Below are 20766 nucleotides of genomic sequence, written 5' to 3' on the forward strand. Positions count from 1 at the left end.
ATAGTTCAGATCCATAGCATAATATTGGAACTATTTTAGTATCAAATATATTAAAATATACATGTTTTTTAAGCTGACCATATTTGTAAAGATTTGATAAAATAGAAATAAGAACTCTTTTTCCTTTAATGGCTTGTTCATCAGCCATTTTAAATATTGACATCTGTCTTGACATTGTTACACCAACATATGAAAATTTAGAAACAGTTTCCAGTAGTTTACCATCATAATACCATTTCTCTTTATTAGAAAGTCTACCTCCCTTTTTAAATACTAATATCTTGGTTTTTTTCAATATTCACCTCTAAGCCACTTTCATCACAAAAAAGTTTAAGTTTATTAAGCAATCTTTGTAAACCTACAACTGTTTCGTTTATAAGGGCTAAATAATCTGCAAAAAGTAGAGACAGAATTTCTGTATTTTCCGGAAATAACTGAACTCCTTTTATTTCACTATTTTTCAAATTTATGATGAGTTCATTTATATAGATAATGAAAAGTGTTGGAGAAATCAAACAGCCTTGCTTAAGTCCATTGTCACAATAAAATAGTTTGTCATACCTTCTGAAGTTCTAACACAAGATTTAACTGAATGATAAATAGATTTTATTGCCCTATATAATTTTCCTTCAATTCCATTTTTACACAGAACTTTCCAAAGCTTATCTCTATTAACCATATCAAAGGCTTTCTTAAAATCAATCATGCCTACATACAATTTACCACGATTTTTTTGTAACTGTTTACTTACAATAGATTGCAAAATAAAAGCATTGTCAACAGTAGAATACCCTTCCCTAAAACCTGCCTGTTCCTCGTTGATTATTCCATAAACATTTACAAAAAAGTTAAGTCTTCTAGAGAGTATTCAAGTGTATATTTTTCCCAAAATGTTTGATAAAGATATTCCTCTATAATTATTTGGATTATTTCTATCACCTTTCTTATAAATTGTAACAATTACGGACTTTGTCCATGATTCTGGAAAAAAACCTTTATTATAAATTTTGTTAAAATAGTTATACAAAATAGGTAATAATTTGTCAATTGAAAAAATAAAAAATTCAGGAATAATACCATCTTCCCAACTACTAAACCCTTTTTTCAATGATTTAACTGTTTTCAATAATCCTTCATATAAGCTAGATTTCTTCATTAAATATATCTTCCTTAATTTCATCAAGACTTTCAGAATCTAAACCTTCAACTACTTCTGTTATATCAATACATTCAATATCATTATTATTTGACTTAAACAATTCCTCAAAATGTTGTACCCAATTATCGTTAGAAATAGAATTTGTAATTTGTTGTTTTTTCCCTGCCATTTTCTTAAATTTTTTCCAAAATGATTTAGAGTCTTTAACATTTTCCGTAAGTTCATCTAATTGTTTATTATAAAAATTTGTTTTACTTTTCTCACACTGATTTTTGAAAAAATTTCTAGTCTGTTTATATAAACACTTAAATTACTGTCATTTGGATTTCTTCTATACTCCCGTAAGCGCTTATTTTTCTCAAATTTTGCGGTTTTACAGCTTTGATCAAACCACTCTGGTTGATAATTACTGGATATTTTATTTACTTGTTTGCAACATTCACCACATTTTAGAAGAATCTCAACAATTTCAGAGTTTATTTGATTTTCGTCTACATTAGTACATCTACATTCTCTAATTAAATTTTCAACAACATTGTCATTGAGTAATAACTCAATATTTTCCAAAAATTGTATTTTACGTTGTTCTGAAAATTTATATCTAACAATTTGTTCATTACTCAGTCTTACCATCGTATCATTTCTACATAGATTTTTTATTTTTATAGAAAATACAATAGGCATATGACTTGATTCACTCCTTGTACCTATCTCAAATGCACTAATATCATCTATAGTGTCATGGCTCACAACTAAATAATCAATAACACTATTACCATTTTGCCCTATATAAGTAAAAGCCCCCTGGTTACAATCATTAAACAATCTTCCATTTGCAATAATAAAATTGTAACATTTACAAAAATTTAAAAAATCTTTGCCAAATTTATTTACACCTGTATCATTACTAACCCTCTTTTGTATATATTCATCATCTAATATATCCCTATATTCATCATAAACAGGAGCATTATCTATGCAACCAAGATTATCAATTTCCCTCCCAATACGACTGTTTAAATCTCCTACAAACAAATACATCTACATTATATTTTTCTTGTATTTCTAATATTTTATGTTCAAGAAGGTCAATACCTTTAAGTTCTTGTCTATCATAGTAGGGTGAACCATCCGGAGGTAAATAAACAATACAAATAACTTTATCTTTTTATGCTATCAATAAACAAATTTTTGTCAATGACAATAAATGTACAAAAATCACAATTTGTTACAACTTGTTTTATAAACATATTCAAAGATTTCTTAATAAAAATACTTATTCCTATCATTGGACGACCATATTTTGAATGTTTTACACCTTGTATAAAGTATTCATTATATTCATACAATTCATTTGATAATAATTGGTTACTTTCTAACAACCATGTTTCTACAAAACCTATAATATAAAAAGATTTAAGAAAATCAATCAAATCTTTATCAAATATCTTATTGTTCAATCCTTCAATATTCCAGCAAACACACTTAAGTTCTGAAAGTTGTAATGTGCTTTGGCCACACCCCTATGATTGTTTTATAGTGTTATATCCTCATATTGGACATTAGCAATAAGTTTCCTTTAATCTACAATATATTTGCATTTGATACTTGTGTTTAAAAGTTTATGTAATATCATGTTTCTGTCAACTTGACCTTGAACTTTATATGACCTGAACCTTTATAATTAAAGTTTTGGAATTTTGTCCATAATTTTGTATCAATATTGTTGCATTTGGTAATACAAATGTTACACAAATAGTAAAGTGTGGCCTGACTGTTCTTTAGGAATAAAGGCTGTTTGCCGGTATTAATATCACATTTAGTGATAGTTCTAATTATAAACTGCTTTTGTCTTGGTTTCTTTGTTTTTCTTTTTCTTTGTCAAGAAAGGGATGTATGTTAATTAGATAATATACAGGGATATGTTTCTAAACTGTGATATTTATTTATTTTGTTAGTATTCTATTTGTTATACATTTATATTTACTTTATTGTTTTGATTTTATTCATTACCAATAAACTTTCTGTATAAAATTTTATTTCTTTCACATATTTCTTAGCCATTGTTAGCTCCACTTTTTAAAGAAAAAAAGTGAAGCTATAAGCAATTGTCCCACTGGTCATAATGTCATTATGTCAGTGTTGACATTGATTAGCCTTATATGTGTATAGTAAAATATTAAAAAAAAATCCTTGTGAAAATCCAAAAGAGGTAGAGCTTAGATATTAAGAGCATGAAATATTAGTTCTAATGGGTGGTTACCAAGTTTGTAAAAATTCTCCTGTGAGAATGCAAAAGCACTACATATAGATTACATATTTGGCATGAAACATCTTCTACATGTAGTTGATGTTCACCAAGTTTGTTCAAATTAATGCCCTAGGGTCCAAATTGGCCTGTCCCAAGGGTTATTGATTTTCCTTATATGTATATAGTAAAAACTAAAAAAAAATCTTCATGAGAAAATCCAAAAAAGTTAGGGCTTAGATATTTGGCATGAAACATCTTGTAGTGGATGCCTACCAAGTTTGTTCAAATAAAAGCCTAAGGGTCAAAATTGGCCCCGCCCCAGGGTCATTGATTTTCTTTATAGTAGAAACTACAATATCTTCTTGTGAAAATCCAAATTAGCTTGAGCCTATAGATATAATGGCATAAAACATCTTCTCGCGGATGTCTACCAAGTTTCAATTGAAAGCCCTAGGGCCTCTCTGTCCTATTGTTTTTAATCATTTGATCTCCAGAATACCTTTAGTTCTCTTAAAAAGAAATAGTGTAATACTTGCAGTAATAGAATATATTTTGTATACATTAGATTACTAATGTAGCAAAAGTCTCTTTTTGTAAGTTTTTTGTCTTTCCTGTATTTAGATTTCTTTCGCTTCTGAAAAGTATGACAAGCGGTTGTTATTGAGCGTTTGTGTGACCAAGCTGAAAGCGCGGACTTGTTGGCATTTCAGTGATTCAAAATAACTTCCGAGGATTTAGGTTAATTATGGCTTCTTTTGTCGCTGAAGTGTTGACATCTGCTGGTAATAAATATTTCTTTTTCTTCCGTTTAATATCATACCTTACGTTGCACGTTAACGACCACAGGCACGAGTATCGGACCTACCAGCTTGATAAATAAATGTGTCAAAAACAAAAATAAAAATTTGTGAAAATTATATGAGCCCCCTTAAAAATATATCTTGTCGTATCGAAAACCCGTCAATCCAGGATACTTTTAGTTAAGAGAAGGACGGAAGTTCAAGATTCGAGTCTACGTTCATTTGAAAACAATTGTCAAGACAAATAAAAAAAACTTTTCATCACTATTTCACGTTTGTATTTAGTCAAAATATATTGAGGTGCCAAAGCTTGATTCTGAGATATTTTCGTTCTGGGGCAGAATCTCGCTTTAACGTCAAAACCAAAAGGAGACCTTTCTGTGGTGAAACGTGAATTTCGATGTTAATGTAAAATTGCAGACAATTTAAACTAAGAATCTATTCAACAATACAATTTTAAGGAATCAACAGCACAAAAAGTGTTAGACTATCAACTTAAAAGAAAGTAAACCACGTTAGTTTCATTTCACCGTCTCGTTTGTGTACCAACGCCGCCATATTGTGATGTTGCTACAGTAATGTAACATGTACGCTAAAAATCGATATTGTTCGTACAGTGCGTGAATGTTGTCATTTTTTTTTGCATGGCAAAAAAATATATGAAAAACTGTTAAACAGTGCTTATTATTCTTTAATGTTGTTATTATTAATAATATTTATTGCTACATTAAAATAAATCGCCAGGAAATAAATCGCCAGGAAATAATCTTTAACTATTTTTTCTAATTGATTGAAATCTTTAAAATGATGCGGAGAAACTTTTAATTTATACCTCTTTTTTATAAACATGTTTATTAAAGGATAAACAAATACTGTATTTCATTAAAATTTATATTGTCACCACTCTGTAGTATTATCTATGTTAGAATAATTATGTAAGTTACAACTTGCTGCGTATTAAAATCAGCAACTCCTTGCCTCGGAAAGTTTTGTTTTCCAAACGTGTATTACGCTATGAAAGATTTTTTGAATTCAAACGGTAAATTCTTGCGTTAATTTTTCATTCCTCAACAGTTTTCAGAAAAGTAAAACTCGTTACTCCGAGCGCCCATTTTTCGTTTGTCTGCGTGTACATGTACCATTTATCCGTGTAATAAAAGACTATAATCATAGCATACCGTAATGGCCTGGATATTTCGGTGTTGTTTAAGCGATGTTCCGGAAAAGTTTTTGTTCTGGTATAGAAAATATATTCAACCATGTATTTATTTTTGAAACGTTACGTGTCAACTATTCCACAACGCCGAAACCGGTACGCTGACCAATATACACTTCGTAATGTTGTCACTGCGCAGTTCTGTTTCTCCCTTACTTAAATTCTTTGTGTCAACTTAAAATTTATAAGATTAAGTTTTAAATAAATTTGATTTATAGATAAGTATTTAAATTGGAGCCGTGATTCCTATCCGGAATCAGTTAAACAATTTTCCATGCTGACATGGTCCAAATTGTAAAGAAATGTTATTTTTAGATTGTAATTACATGTATGATGTATTTATTTTTCAATTTATAATTATAAATATACTTGATGATTCATTTTAAAGACGATACTCTTATGCTTAAATTTCTTTCTATAATTCATTTATGAAAATTGTTTAAACGGTGGTAAGAATTTAAATGTGTTACGGTCACGAGTTTCCTCGGTATATTTTCCCGGCTCTGAATTAACGCAAGATATACATGTACCAACTTTTTAAGTTTTGAGTTGTGACATTTGATATTTAGGAACTATTTTCTGGTTTTCTATCTAAATTCACTAGAAGGTTAAAAATTATTGAAAAAAAAAAGAACTGAAGAGGCGCCGTGTTTTCTTGCCGATTTTAAAAGTTCGTTTTCCAAAGCAACAACTTTAATACTTGGGCAGTAGCAATCTGTATCATATTATTGTTTAAAATGAGTAAACGTGTTGCATAACCCTTAAATCTTATATGATTGGACAAGAATCAAAGAAATTACAGACACTTTGGGTGTGGAGCTCAAAACGCCTTTAAAATCCAAATGAAATGTATATTTGTCAACGTTGGGGTGCCACGTTTGAATTTGTCGAAAGATTTTGTAAATGGAGTAAAACGGCGATAATCTCGATGTTTATTTCGGCTGTTGCGTTGTTTATATTGATGTTGAAGTTTAAAATTGACCATCATCATGAAGAATTATATCTTCTGTGTCTGTGGGCCAAAGGATTATGTGAAAATATTGGAAACGGAATAAAATACATGGTGTTTTTGACGGTAGGTGTGCGGATTTTTTCCGGCGAACATTTTTATCTTGTGTATTATTATAGACGTTGAAATATGAATTTTTTTTTCAAAACGGCTTATATTAAGTATTTTTATATATATATACATGATCAGTACATGTGCTGGGATTGACAAATATGCATTTCTTTATTTTAAAATCGTTTTGAGCTCCACACCCTACACTTCTATGAAAGAAATTAGCGGCGCAGCGTTTTGTTTATGTAATATTGTAAAATAACCGCGTTGATTCTTCAAATCGCACTTCGCCATGCATGTAATTTATAAAAGAAAATAATTTCTAAGACGGCATAAAAGTGAAATGTATGGAATAAATCTTTACTGTATACCAACATTATGAAAGTCTTTTGCAAAACAAAAAAAACCAACAAACAAAAAAAAAATGAAGCGGGCACCTGTTTCATGAAATAAATTTCCGAGTATTTTTCCCTGTACCACGGTCATTTTAAAACAATTTCATACATACGTGTGTGTGTGTTTTTTTTTTCTTTCTTTAAACATCTTCAGAAACCTTTTTGGAATAAACTAGCAAGAATTATGGACCTGCGTGGATAAGAAAATAAAAAAAAATAAAATTACATGGAATGTTGTTTCCGCACATACATGTATAATGTCGAGGCACCGCGTTTGACATTTATTTGTTTTATACCGCGTTTGACATTTATTCGTTTTATTATTGATAAAAAATATTTTGAAAATATCGTTTAATAGCTAATCAACATTAATATAAATAACAGACTGTCAAATTCCTGAGAATGGCGACCTCTCGTAGTCGCTAAGGCACTAGAAATCCGTTCGTTGCTCTTTAAAACATATAAAGTTAATAAACCTCGTGTTTCTGCTATTAACATATTCCTATTTTCATCATAATCGTGGGGAAAAAAATCTATAGTTACCAATAGGTCCCATGTCCTATATTTACTGGGAAAGCTGAACAAAATATTTTTTTTTATAAACTAGAAAATATTTTGTGAGGAGTCCATTTACAGAGTAGCTTTTCTAAAAAGATAATGATGATTCTGATATTTCTAAGAACGCTCTGACAATAACGAATAAGTTTTGCATCTGCCCCAATAAAATAATATTTTCATCCTTTCATAGTTATTATTTTTTTTGCATAAATAAATGTCTTAAATATAACATTAAACTTGATATTTTACTAAGAGTGTTTCGGCGTTTCTCAGTAACGCAGTACCGCATACACACCAGTGTAGTAATCAACAGTGTATTTGTCACGTGACATTAGCGGCGATGTCTTTATTTTGATGGTTCATGTGTTTACTTTTCTATCAAAATCTTTATGTTAGGAATATTTTCACAAATAAAACATGAAATTGATGTAGAAATGAATAATCTTTAAATGTATCGTAACAAATTTATTCAAATATGAATTCTAATACGATTTTAGAAGGTCCAAAGCTTGCGCTCAAAATCCCGGCGCAAATTTCACCACAGAAAAGGTACTTTTTATGTTGTACGTAGAGGCGAGATATTGCCCAGACACGAAAATAGCACAATATCTCGTCGCGCAGTACAACTAGTTGGACTAGTTTGTATTAAGCTTCCAAAGGAGACCGACCCGAAGTTTTTACCCCTTCCTGTTCATAAAATATATCTTATTTGGGGGAAACAAGGGCATTCATGCTAAAAATCCTAGGTAGACAAAATTGCGACACAACAATTCTGTACGTTAACACAGACCAATACAAGTTTGTCAGCCTAGTACAGGCCATAATAACTTGAATTATTAAATTACATTACTAAATAAGTTAAATGGGACCACTCACAACCGTCAGTAGCATCTGATACATGCGAGATTTGAATTTTGCTATATCCTAGAATAGACCCAGGGTCTAAACCAGGAGTAAATATAAGGTTCATTCCGTTTTCTACAGTGTATTATATACAATTTTTACTTCTGAAATATACAAAGGGGTCTAATCCAGGAGATTGCCCGAGTTTCAAACCTCTACACAGTCTTTCGATTGCTTTCTACGCAGTAATTATAGAGTTATTGCCCTTTGTTACATGTACTTTTCAGTTGCTTTTTTCTTGTCTGGAGCATAACTTGAAAACCACTAGTTGGAATTCAATACAACTTCATACAATGGTCAAGCACACTGAAAGAATTTGCAGTGCACAAGAACCATAACTGGATCTTGACTAATGACAGAGTTAGTCATTCATTACTTTTTCTTGTCCAGAGCATAACTTGAAAACTAATGGTTGGAATTCAATGCAACTTCATACAATGGTCAAGCGCAATGAGAGGAAGTGCAATGTACAATAACTACAACTTCTTCTTCAGTATTTGCGTTATTTGAGTTATTGCCCTTGTTTGGTGCATTACTTAAAAACTAATGCTTGGAATTCAATGCAATTTCATACAATGGTCAAGTGCAATGAGAGGAAGTGCAGTGCTCAAGAACCTTAACTTTATCTGGACTTATTACAGGATAATTCAATAAAACTTTATCAATGGTCAACCACAGTGAAAGAAAATGCAAGTACAAGAACCACAACCATCTTTACTTGCTCACAACCATAACTCTATTTCAATTCTTTTTCAAGGTATTCAGTCATTCTGTTACTAGTAACTTCCTCATTTCCGAAGCAGACTTGCGGGGTATTAATCACATTTAGTGATAGCTCTAGTTTTGTTTAAAGGTCAGCTAGAGACACAGGAGGCTTCTGCCAAGCTGCATCAACTTTCCAAAAAGATTGACAGTCTTAAGTTAGAGGTATATGAGATCACCAGCAACAAATACACTAACTTTCTTCCCCAGCTACATAATACAGAACAACTTGTAAATGATGTTGAGGCTGTTAAAACAGAGATGGATGATATTGCCAACAGGATTGAGAATCAGGTAATAATATAAAATACATTGTCACACTAATTAAACAAAAATAGATGCTTATTATTACTAGTACTTAGTTAAAAGGCACATAAACCCTCAGAAATGAGTACATTTTTTTCTTAAGAAAGTGCAAACATGTGTTTATACTGTTCTGATAATGTATTTAGAACATATTTGATGACTGTCACTTGAAGAAAGTAGTGTTGAATGTGAAATAATTTTCATAAATATAGTGACATGTTGAGATGTAAACAAAGTTGTCTTGCATACAAAATACTAAAGCACTTTAACTACTTAATAAAAAGTTAATTCTAATCTGAAAGCAACATAAGAAGCAAAAGATGGTTAAGTGATATGATCAATAAGTAACTTGTTGGAAACTGTAACAACACAAGAATTAAAAAGATTTTGAGAAATATAAGTGATTTCCTTTTTTGGGCAAAATAGGTCTAAAAAAACAAGAAAATAACAAGTGTTTAACTCTTAATGTTGAATCAGTCCACATAATATTTCCTTTTATCTACATGAAGTTTATCACGCTTGCCCAGTAACCATGTCTGTGATTTTTCATGCCTATAAAAGGCCTATTCCCAATGGAAATTTTCTTTAAAATTATGCATTTTTTCCCAAAAATATGAAAAAACATCACTTTTTATTACTTTTAGCGATAATTCTTCCTGAAATCAAGAGGCTAAGGCCTCTTCCTATTAAGTATGAAAAAACTACAACAATGTTGATTGATCACATTGACACATTGAGTTTTCTTGTCCATTACAGACTTCAGAAACACTGTTTCAAATTCTGTGTGCAATACATGCCTTTTTAGCTCACCTGAGCATATGCTCAGGGTGAGCTATTAGGATCACTCTTCGTCCGTCGTACGTCGTCCATCGTACGTTGTCCGTTCACACTTTTCAAACGACATCTCCTCTTAAACCATAAGGCAGATCATAATGAAACTTCACAGGGATGTTCCTTGTGCGAAGCCTTAACAAAGTTGTTCAAAGAATTCCATTCCATGCAGAACTTTGGTTGCCATGGCAACCAAAAGAAAAAACTTTAAACATCTTCTTCTAGAAAACCCAAAGAGCTAGAGCTTAGATATTTGGCATGAAACATCTTCTAGTGAGTGTCTACCAAGATTGTTCAAATAAAATCCCTGGGGTCAAAATTGGCCCCGCCCCAGGGGGTCATTGATTTTCCCTATATGCATATAGTAAAAACTTAAAAAAATCTTCTTTTAAAGAACTCAAAGAGCTAGAGCTAAGACATTAAGCATGAAACATCTTCTAATGAGTGTCTACCAAGATTATTCAAATAAAAGCCCTGGGGTCAAAATTCGCCCCGTCCCAGGGGGTCATTGATTTTCCCTATATGCATATAGTAAAAACTTAAAAAATCTTCTTCTAAAAAACCATAAGAGCTAGAGCTTAGATATTTGGCATGAAATATCTTCTAGTGAGTGTCTACCAAGTTTCTTCAAATAAAAGCCCTGGGGTCAAAATTGGCCCCGCCCCAGGGGGTCATTGATTTTCCCTATATGCATATAGTAAAAATTTAAAAAATCTTCTTTTAGAGAACCCAAAGAGCTAGAACTAAGATATTTGGCATGAGACATCTTCTAATCGGTGTCTACCAAGATTTTCAAATAAAAGCCCTGGGGTCAAAATTGGCCCCGCCCCAGGGGGTCATTGATTTTCCCTATAAGCATATAGTAAAAACTTAAAAAAATCTTCTATTAAAGAACCAAAAGAGCTAGACCTAAGATATTAAGCATGAAACATCTTCTAATGAGTGTCTACCAAGATTGTTCAAATAAAAGCCCTGGGGTCAAAATTGGCCCCGCCCCAGGGGGTCATTGATTTTCCTTATATGCATATAGTAAAAACTTTAAAAAATCTTCTTCTAAAAAACCCAAAGAGCTAGAGCTTAGATATTTGGCATTTAATATGTTCTAATGGATGTCTACCAAGTTTGTTCAAATAAAAGCCCTGGGGTCAAAATTGGCCTGCCCCAGGGGGTCATTGATTTTCCCTATATGCATATAGTAAAAACTTAAAAAAATCTTCTTTTAAAGAACCAAAAGAGCTAGACCTAAGATATAAAGCATGAAACATGTTCTAATAAGTGTCTACCAAGATTGTTCAAATAAAAGCCCTGGGGTCAAAATTGGCCCCGCCCCAGGGGGTCATTGATTTTTCCTATATGCATATAGTGAAAACTTTAAAAAATCTTCTTTTAAAGAACCCAAAGAGCTAGACCTAAGATATTAAGCATGAAACATCTTCTAATAAGTGTCTACCAAGATTGTTCAAATAAAAGCCCTGGGGTCAAAATTGGCCCCGCCCCAGGGGGTCATTGATTTTCCCTATATGCATATAGTAAAAACTTTAAAAAGTCTTCTTCTAAAAAACCCAAAGAGCTAGAGCTTAGATATTTTGCATAAAACATGTTCTAATGGATGTCTACCAAGATTGTTCAAATAAAAGCCCTGGGGTCAAAATTGGCCCAGCCCCAGGGGGTCATTGATTTTCCCTATGTGCATATAGTAAAAACTCAAAAAAATCTTCTCTTAAAGAACCCAAAGAGCTAGAGCTAAGATATTAAGCACGAAACATCTTCTTATCAGTGTCTACCAAGTTTGTTCAAATAAAAGCCCTGGGGTCAAAATTGGCCCCGCCCCAGGGGGTCATTGATTTTCCCTATATGCATATAGTAAAAACTTAAAAAAAAATCTTTTAAAGAACCCAAAGAGCTTGAGCTAAGATATTTAGCATGAAACATGTTCTAATGGGTGTCTACCAAATTTGTTCAAATAAAAGCCCTGGGGTCAAAATTGGCCCTGTCCCAGGGGTTATTGATTTTCCCTATATACATAGAGTAAAAAGTTAAAAATCTTCTATTAAAGAACCAAAAGAGCTAGAGCTAAGATATTTAGCATGAAACATGTTCTAATGGATGCTTACCAAGTTTGTTCAAATAAAAGCCCTTGGGTCAAAATTGGCCCTGCCAGGGAGAGGGGGGAGGGGGCAAAAGTCATTGTTATTCATTATTTGTGTATAGTAAAAACTTAACATCATGAAATATCTTTTAATGGGTGTCTTCCAAGTTTGTTCAAATAAAAGCCCTTTGGTTTAAACTGGCCCGGCCCTGGGGGCCTATGTTCAGGTGAGCGACCCCAGGGCCATCATGGCCCTCTTGTTTAGAGTTTGGTTCACAGAATATATACTACCTTTTGTCCTCCCTTGCGGTTTCAATGATTAATGTGGGGAACTTTGTTAACAACATTAGCAATGGTACATAAGTTATGACTAATTCAAACTTGTTAGATGCCTGTCTGCTGATTCATAACTGGAGAGTATACTGTAAAAAACAAAAGCAATTATTTTTATCCAGAGTTCATGTGTATCTTAGGTTAGCCACAAAAAAATTTCACACAGTTTTGGACTTACAAAACAAAAGAAAAAGAGATGACAAACTATGCAGTCTTCGAAATTAACGCCAGTCCGAGGCCCGAGGCCACTAAATTTGGCATCGGTCCGGTGATTATTGCAAGGTTGGTGGTCCGATGGGCCAGTAGTTTTTTGGCCATGAATAAAATATTTAAGAAAAATTCATCAAAATAAAGAAGCAGGGTTCTCTAAAAGATTTATCTTTTTGCCTTTTTTGCTAATGAAACCCATCAATTCTGTCCTAAATGTTCAAAACACAGCGAGAGAATAATGTCTATATTGAGTAATGGAGGCCGCCATTTTTTTTTTCTTGGATATTTTCCGTAGCCACCGTACAGTTACGGAAATTAAACCATTGTTTATTATGGTCATTATTTAGCTATGATTTTGTGATAATCATTATTGTGTCAAGTAAATATTTTGTGTGTAAGTGATTAGTTTGAAGCAAATTGCATTGTTCATGTTCAATTCTAGTCAAGTTTGCCTAAACATTTGGTCCTTATAGATTTTTCAAAGCTGTCAACATAAGCCCAGAATACAAGAAGTATTATGCTTCTTTCAAAATTATCAAGGGAAGCATGATAAAGTGTTTTCCTTTACCCATCAATTTATTACCTATTTATGTATTTGGTCCGGCTAAAAATCACCAGGACCAGTAAGATTTGAAATTTTACTGGCCCGAATGTCCTGTGCTTTCTAAAGTTTTTCGTGAAGACTGACTATGTGTATAGGACTTCATTTAATCATGTGTTTATCAGGGCATTTTGAATTTTTCCAACATATGATTGAACTTTTTTCACCATTTTTTAACTAAAGCAACAATATGATATAGGGCCGCAGCCCCCTATATTCACAAATAATGGCATTAAGCTGCATATTCTTAATTAAAAAAGAAACTGGTAAAGAACACTGTATTTGATAACTTAATGATCACACATTTACATAAAATCTAAGTGCATTATGAATATCCATAGATAAATAAAAGTAAACAAAATTCAAACTTAAAAGTAATAAAATGATTTTTAATTGTAGATCAAAAGTCAGTTGAACATGTCAACAGGAGAATTTCAGTCATTAACAGGACAACTGGAGGATGTAAACTGTCTTCTTACAGTGCTTGAGAAGATTGTAAACTTGCAGGTTAGTTACATACATTTTTGTTTTCTTCCAATAAATGATATATACTTGTGTGCAATTGCTAGAACATAATTTAATGTCATAATGCCTTGTAATTGTATTCTTTGATATGATTAACCTGTCATTTGCATATTGTCCCCGCCTTTTTGGAGAAAGATATTTTTGAGATCTAAGTTTTGAAGTTCAATGAATCATTTAAAGTAAATTTTCATTGTTACAGGATGGATTGGAAGCCATTGAGACTGCAGTGAGAACTCAAGAATACTCCAAAGCTGCAGATGCTGTTTACCTAGTAAAATCACTGCTAGCACAGAAAGTGTTTGGACATGAAAATGAGGTGAACATTCTTGCAGCTATCCAGACCGAGGGTCATATACAGGTACAGAAGCTGATAAGTGATCTGTCAGATAAATGGAAAGCTATGATACAATGGGTATTGCCAGATGAGAAACAGAAGCATACAGATGCTGAAAATACAAGAAAAACTGAACTTAGAATAAATACTAAAGGTGAAAGAGTAGATCTTCTAGACAAAGTTGTTATTGGTATGAAGAAGATGAACATTTTAGATGAGAAAATGAAAAGATTTGGTGAAAGGTTGTTACAAAATGTGATAGAGCCAGTTATGACATACACAAACTGTGAAGTAAAAGAGAGTGATGCTGGAAATACTAAGATATTATCAGTACTTGTACACATCGAAGATGATCAAGGTTGTCCAACTCCAACAGAAATGTTTGAAAATTTAGACAAAATTTTACGGTTTCTTAACTCAAACATGTTACATGTTGTAATTGGTGAAGAAAAAGGTGAAAATACCCAACCTTTTACGTTAATGAGAGTTTTAGGGGACATGATAGCAAATCAAACTTTAGAGCTTGCTGTGAAGCAGTGCCTTATTAAAGCCATACCAAGTAGTAACAAAGAGCTTGAAGAATTCAATACTGTTGTCATCATGACAGAAGAGGTGCATAAACATTTGATCAAATTATGCTTTATACTGCCAGACAACACTATTTTGGTGGACTATGTTCAGAATGTAAATGTGTTGTTTGCCAACAAGAAATGTCAGGAGATCCTAGAGAGAGCAAGAAGATTAATGACTACAGAAGTACATAATACTGTCGTAGTAAGTCATGATAAACCACTCGGAGATTTACCTCCATTGATGGAAGGAATACCTGGAGCAAAGAAAGCTCGTAGAGATGACCTTGCTGTGGAGTCCCCACTGAGTGGTAATACATTCAGGCTTCCAAAATGCAATATCAGGTATTTAAATATTTAATATCTACATTAAACACTGACTTTGCTAGGAGCTGTCAATAGAACTAGGGAAGTAGAAAGAAGTCTCAATTATATTAAAATATCAACGGTAGAACTTATTCTTTAAAGTCTTTTTGTAACTATAATTTTACTTTCATTTCTTTTTTACATTCTCTTAAAGTACCTTTAAGAAAAGGTTACTATAGATTATAAACAGAAAAAAATATTACTAACTCTAGTTGAACATTTCAGTACATCTATACAAGAATTGATGACCATGGCTTATGAAACATTAAGAGAGGCAGGAGAAAGTTCCCCACAATGTGCCATACAAATGTTCTGTGCAGTGAGAAATATGTTTGAATTGTTCTGCAGTGTGTTTCCTACATACCACAAACAGAGTCTTGAGACACTTCCACAATTTACTGGTATTTTATTTATAACATGATATATTGACTAATATTTCACGTTGACCATACAGTTAGACATATTCTACTAACATGTCATTTGGCACTGGTTTAAAACCTTTGGTGATATTTTATCGGAAATTTTAGATCTCATAAACTACACACTTCAAAATTTACATGGCTTTTAATAGATAGGAATTATCTGTTCAATGTGTAAGATGCAGAATAAGAATGGATTTTGGCTGAATTAAACCACATTGGAAACTTAGAAAGTTCTAGCTTCCATTGGCCCTAGCTTTTGTATGAATTGTTACTGCATTATATAACCTCTTGTTTATTTCCTACCAGACTCATGTTTTATTGTCAATCATTGTGAATATCTATATAAAATATGCTGTCAGAATGGTGGCTGCTGATTCATACTAAATCAGAGGAATGTCTGTTGTTTTTAGCTCACCTGTCACAAAGTGACAGGGTGAGCTTTTGTGATCGCTTTTCGTCCGGCGTCCGTCCGGCGTCCGTCAGTAAACTTTTACTTTAAATGACATCTCCTCATAAACCACTCAGCCAATTTCATCCAAACTTCACAGGAATGTTCCTTTGGTGGTCACCTTTAAAAATTGTTCAAAGAATTTAATTCCATGCAGAACTCTGGTTGCCATGGCAACCGAAAGAAAAAACTTTAAATATCTTCTTTTAAAAAACCATAAGAGCTAGAGCTTAGATATTTGGCATGAAATATCTTCTAGTGAGTGTCTACCAAGTTTCTTCAAATAAAAGCCCTGGGGTCAAAATTGGCCCCGCCCCAGGGGGTCATTGATTTTCCCTATATGCATATAGTAAAAACTTAAAAAATCTTCTTTTAAAGAACCCAAAGAGCTAGAGCTAAGATATTTAGCATGAAACATGTTCTAATGGGTGTCTACCAAGTTTGTTCAAATAAAAGCCCTGGGGTCGAAATTGGCCCCGCCCCGGGGGGTCAATGATTTGCCCTATATGCATATAGTAAAAACTTGAAAAATCTTCTTTAAAAGAACTCAAAGAGCTAGAGCTTAGATATTTGGCATGAAACATCTTCTAGTGAGTGTCTACCAAGTTTGTTCAAATAAAAGCCCTGGAGTCAAAATTGGCCCCGCCCCAGGGGGTCATTAATTTTCCCTATATGCATATAGTAAAAACTTAAAAAAATCTTCTTTTAAAGAACCCAAAGAGCTAGAGCTAAGATTTTTAGCATGAAACATGTTCTAATGGGTGTCTACCAAGTTTGTTCAAATAAAAGCCCTGGGGTCAAAATTGGCCCCGCCCCGGGGGGTCATTGATTTTCCCTATATGTATATAGTAAAAACTTAAAAAATCTTCTTTTAAAGAACTCAAAAAGCTAGAGCTTAGATATTTGGCATGAAACATCTTCTAGTGAGTGTCTACCAAGTTTGTTCAAATTAAAGCCCTGGGGTCAAAATTGGCACTGCCCCGGGGGTCATTGATTTTCCTTATATGTGTATAGCAAAAACTTAAAAAATCTTCTTTGAAAAAACCCAAATAGCTAGAGTTAAGATATTAAGCATGAAACATCTTTTAGTGAGTGTCTACAAAGTTTGTTCAAATAAAAGACCTGGGATCAAAATTGGCCCCGCCCCGGGGGTCATTGATTTTCTTTATATGTGTTTAGCAAAAACTTTAAATCTTATTTGAAAAAACCCAAATAGCTAGAGTTTAGATATTAAACATGAAACATCTTCTAGTAAGTGTCTACAAAGTTTGTTCAAATAAAAGCCCTGGGGTCAATACTGGCCCGGCCGCAGGGGTGTCATTGTTTTTAACTATATGTGTATAGTAAAAACTGAAAAAAAATCTTCTTTTAAAAAGCCCAATGAGCTAGAAGCTTAGATGTTTAGCATGAAACATCTTCTTATGGGTGTCTACCAGGTTTGTGCAAATAAAAGCCCTTGGGTTAAATTGGCCCCTGCATGTTGGGGGGGGGATGGGGTTGGGGGCCTATAAAACAGGTGAGCGAACCTCAGGGCCATCATGGCCCTCTTGTTTTATGCCCCCGCCATATAATGCTGGGGCAAATAGGTGTTACCCTGTTCCGTCATTCTATCATTCCGTCATCATCAGTTTCCGTTCATTATCTTAGTAACGGTTGCACACATTCAACTCAAATTTGGCATATGGATATGTCATGAGAAAATACAGGTTCAAGTTCGAATGTGGTCATTGGTTTGATTATTTTTGGCAGAGTTATGCCCCTTTTACTTTGAAAATAATATAAAATCTTCAGTTTCCGTTCATTTATCTCCCCAACGGTATTACACATTCAACTCAAACTTGAAGTATGAATAGGTCATGAGAAAATACAGGTCAAGTTCGAAAGTTGGTCATGCACCCCCGTTCGATGTTTTGGCAGAGTTATGCCCCTTTTACTTTGAAAATAATATGAAATTTTCAGTTTCTGTTCATTATCTCCCCAACGGTATTACATATTCAACTCAAATTTATCATATGGAATACGTTAAAGAAATGCGCAGGCCAAGTTCAAATTTAGGTTATGGTCAATGATTTTTTGCAGAGTAATGCCCCTGTCACTTTAAAAAAAATATGAAATTTTCAGCTTCCATTCATTATCTCCTTTTAGGGTAATACACATTCAACTCAAATTTGACATATGGGTACATCAAAGAAATACGCAGGTCAAGTTCAAATTGTGTCATGGTTTCGATGATTTTTGGCCAGAGTTTATGCCCCTTTAACTTTGAAAAAAAAAGGAAATTTTCAGTTCCCATTCATTATCTCCCCAACAGTTGTACATATTCAAACTCAAATTTAAAAGATATGGATATGTCATAAAAATGCATTGGTCAATTTCCAATTTGGTCATGGTTTTGATTGATAGCTGACAGAGTTATCCCTCTTGAATCTTGAAAAACATTTGTGCAAACAAATTTGGAACTAAATATTATAACATCTGAAATTTTGGCTGCATGCGGGGGCATCCGTGGCGTGACGACCATTTCTAGTTGTTGTTTTTTTTATTCCAAAATTCAAGGCCACACAAATAGTGATATTTCATATATAGTATGGTCTTAAGTATGCCATATGCCACACATTCAAAAGCACATCATTTCATAATATATAAAAGGTACTAAAAAGTAATTATAAACACAAGAAAGCTGTTAACATTCAATAGGAAATATGTGAAAATGTGTGTTGTTTAGAACATACAAGCTAAGAACATTTGAAGTAGATGACATTATGACTTAAAACTTGTGTTATCAGATTTACACTTGTAAATGACTCTTAATGGTGTTCTATTAAATTGCAGATCATTAATAAATGGAACAATAACTCTGGATTTTTTTCAGCTTTGCATTACAAAACTGTTATGTATATCTCTCATCATTTGATGACACTTGGTCACCAGTTCAGCAAGGAAACTTCCTCAGACAATTAATGCAACATTTGTGGATCTTGTTCCCAAGATACGTAGACTTGGCACAGAGACGTTCTTACAACAGTTGTCCAAACAGAAAGCACAGATTGTTAGAATACCTTGCTGCTGCTAATGGTATGTCATATTTGAAGGACATAAAAGATTTTAGCTATCTTCTCACCCAACATATGAATCTGAAACATATCTCTCCCTTTTGAAGGCCTGGTCATCATGTTGTGAGGGTGACTATCACAAATGGCTGAGTGTTGCATTCAAAATTTTTAATCAATTATGTTATACCAAGAGGGAAGTCAGTGGCTGAGTGGTTAAGGTCATTAAATTCATATCTTTTACTCGTCACTGCTGTAGGTTCAAATCTCACCAGAGTCTTTGGATTCTTTCATGTGAAGAAGCTAGCTGAATGTTAATGGTTTTGTGTCTGAAATTGTACATGTAGGGGCACCTGAGGTCTTCCTCTAAAAATTATGCTTGGAAAACTGCGATATGACCATTCCAGTGTTGGTATGACCAAAAACCTAACTATTGTGTGATGTAAAAACCCAACCAAAAAGATCACTAGAGATGATAAAATATCAAGTTTGCCCGCAGCATAATTATTTATACACGCATAAAGACATTAAAGTATTACTTTATTTCAACTGCTCATCATCATGAAATATGCTACATAACCTAGACTTGATCTAGGTCAAAAGTCAGGCTTAAACCAAGAAGTCATCTGTGTCATGTACACATTTAGGGTCCTTTAGTATTTGTTAAACTTATGGGCATATTTTGTGACCATTGGACTATTGTTAATAAATAAGCAGAAACATGCACTAAATAATGCATTATTTGATCAAACTTTCCCCAGATAGGGCAGGAAAAATATAAAAGCATGATTGTAAGTTTTTTTGGTGAGTTTACCTTTTATTTTGATATATTATACAGAAATCTTATTATTTCAGGATTCCTGAATGTATCGGAAAAAGAAGCATTTTTTGCAACAGAGAAAGCTGTAAAACAAGTTCTACATCAACTTCAACATCTTAGAAAAGTCTGGCATGAAATACTTCCTCCTACCAACTATAGAAAAGCTATAGGTAAATTTATGCTGTCAAAAAAGTTAAATACTGTAATGAAAATCTTTATAGATGGGTTAGATTTTATACACCCAAAAGATTTCACTTTGTGACAAATTATGGTATGGTGTTGTCGTTTTGTCTGTAGACAATAAGTTTGATTACATTTATATTTCAAACTATTAAGTATGTATGTTAAATTTCAATGTATGTTAATATTTGTTATATCAAAATACAGGCTTTGGAACTTGTATTTCTCATCAGTCAGCTCATTAATGATAAAAGTTATGCCCTTGTGTCATTGGGGCCTCTTTGAGTGGTTCTTCAAATCAGCATTTTTGTGGTTTTGAATTGTGTCAGGAACATGTAAGGTAGATGGAAAGTTAATGGTTCTCCTAAGGTGCTGGCTTGTAGCTGAAATTGTGCTCCACAAGTAAACTGGAAATTTGTCATAATTATGACCTTGTGACTTAATACAAGAAATTATTTAAAAAAAAACAACAATTTTTCAATCGGTTTCTGCATGTTACCCAGTGCCATCTACATTTTGAAATCAGGGACTCGGGCCCTGTGAATTTTCGTACTATTAGTTCTATAGTAAAAAAAAAT

General features: G+C 33.0%; 1 pseudogene; it reads left to right on the forward strand.

Moving 5' to 3' along the window:
• The first annotated feature begins 4052 nt into the window (after window positions 1-4052).
• On the forward strand, window positions 4053-20210 carry LOC132754116 (centromere/kinetochore protein zw10 homolog; annotated as a pseudogene).
• The last annotated feature ends 556 nt before the right edge of the window (window positions 20211-20766 follow it).

The sequence above is a fragment of the Ruditapes philippinarum genome, unplaced genomic scaffold (assembly GCF_026571515.1).
Source record: "Ruditapes philippinarum isolate M1 unplaced genomic scaffold, ASM2657151v2 ctg8249_1_1_1_1, whole genome shotgun sequence".
Lineage (NCBI taxonomy): Eukaryota > Metazoa > Mollusca > Bivalvia > Venerida > Veneridae > Ruditapes > Ruditapes philippinarum.